Source organism: Ovis canadensis, chromosome 11 (genome assembly GCF_042477335.2).
Source record: "Ovis canadensis isolate MfBH-ARS-UI-01 breed Bighorn chromosome 11, ARS-UI_OviCan_v2, whole genome shotgun sequence".
Taxonomy (NCBI): domain Eukaryota; kingdom Metazoa; phylum Chordata; class Mammalia; order Artiodactyla; family Bovidae; genus Ovis; species Ovis canadensis.
Genome location: NC_091255.1, coordinates 37,977,359 through 37,979,605, shown reverse-complemented (window position 1 = coordinate 37,979,605; position 2,247 = coordinate 37,977,359).

The following is a 2,247-nucleotide window of genomic DNA, read 5'->3' as shown; positions in this document are numbered from 1 at the left end:
TACCCTTAGACTGGTCTTTTCTTTCTCTCCTGAAGCAAAATCAAAACTGAAGTAATCATAGGCTATAAACAATCCCATTTGATCTGCCACTAAGAAGTAATTACGCACTTGCTTTTATTTTAGGTCTATAGTCATACTTTGGGGCTTCCCTGGCGGCTCAGCAGTAAAGAATCCGCCTGCAATGCAGGAGAAGCGGGTTCAGTCCCTGAGTTGGGAAGATCCCCTGGAGAAAGAAATGGCAACCCACTCCAGTATTCATGCCTGGAGGATCCCATGGACAGAGGAGCCTGGCAAGCTACAGTCCATGGAGTCGCAAAGAGTCAGACATGGCTGAAGCAACTTTCTATGCAAGGAATGGCCCTAGTTATATTCTCACACAGGGGTGTCTCTTGAAGTATATCATGAATTTTCCTTGTTAATTCTCCTTGAATTCATAGCTAATATGAATTCCAAGTATGGGTATTATTAGCACAGAAAGATTTTCATCATTAATACCAGTACACAATATATTCATAGTATATGTGCTGGATAATAGGTAACCATATGAAACAGTGAGATGTGACTTTTCTCTCTATGAAAGCCATAAAGCCTGGAGACAAAATATTATTCTTTATATTATGTAATATCAATAGGCTGTTTATTAGCCTGTTTCCAGACTTTATGGCCTCCTATAATTATGTAAAGAGTTAAAATAAATGATTATAAGTATCAATAAAATATGATCCCAAATAAATTATTCAAAGGTATATTAAACCCACAGAATGATAAGAATTTGGTGCAAAAGCTAGATATAGTAGCAACCTGAATTATTTAGAGGAGTTTCCCAAGAGAATCAAGATGTTTTTTAAGCTGGATTTAATTGCGATACATAGCCAAAAATACAACCTTCTTGGACAGCATAAAGTAAAGGAAAGACTAAATGATGATTTCCCATCTGAATAAAAAGCACATCAGTCTTGGCCCTGCGAGAGAATTGACTAAATCATATCTGTGGAAGTAATTGCACAGGTAATTTGGATTCACACTGTCACACTGGCTCAGGAAGGGTATGGAATCACTTCTCACTGCCCTGGCCCATTTCACTGTGTTCCCACACCACCTGTAAATATTTGCGTGCCTCAGAACTTGGCAGTAATGACCAAAACCAACATCTATTTTCTACTTATTGGAAACTCTATCCAGAGTAGTCCAAAGGCTGTCTTAAAATTCCCACAGAACTCTATTGAGAGCATTATTAAAATGTTCTCTTTCTGAAAACACTCAACATTTTCCTGATAAAGTATGTAAAAAGGCAAAATGATGCACCTGTGGTTACAAAGCAGGTGAAGGGTAGGCTAGGGAAGCCCCTCTCAGACTTACATCTCCAAAGACCCTTCCTGAAGGCTTTAACCTACTCAGTTACCAGCAAGCACACTGGACTGCAAATCAGGTGCCCAGTGTCTACACTGCTGTGTCATTTGTGAACTCTCTTCTGTTCTTGGAATCTCAGTTACATTATTAGTGAACTAAAGAATAGGGGTTAGATAGTCCATTACAGGAATAAAATCATGTGACTGTTACAAACAGTATCTCCAGATATCTGCTTTCATAAGGCAGCCTTTTTGCATTGAATCAACCGAAATATCAGTATAATAATACAGGAGTGGTTGCCAAGCAGGGTATATTAAGCAAATTTTGTCTCAGTCCTGGATAAACAATGCTGACATAAGAGATGCAAGACCACGGAGACGATAAGCCAAATTTTTAAAATTAAAAATCGAAATAGAAAATAATGTACCAGTATTGTTTGTAAGCAAAGTGTGAAATATATACCATGGATAACTGATAGAGAAGTCACAGATGTTACATATTTAGACAGAGAAATGTCCTGTCTTCTAGTGTTTTCTATGGTGACTTTCACAGAGGAAAACAGATGTCACAAGCAACTTGCATTTAAAAAATAAAAGTGAAGGGAAGTTATTTTGCCAGCTTGGCAAAAGTGATTTGACAATGAATCAGAAGTGACTAACCAAAGGAAACAAAAGAAGCTGTGTATCTTTGGCTGCTCTTCATGAAGAAAGTTTTAAAATTAAATTTCCAAGCATCCTTGAAAAAGTACAATAAATTGGGAGAAAAAAACATGGCTTCTTGGGAGAAACTATCTTTTTCTGATGCTCTGGTAAAGAGCAGAAACTTTCCTCCCTAGTATAATATCTGCAATTGTGCAGGCAGTTGAAAAGACTCACACAGGCGATTCAGTGAAATACA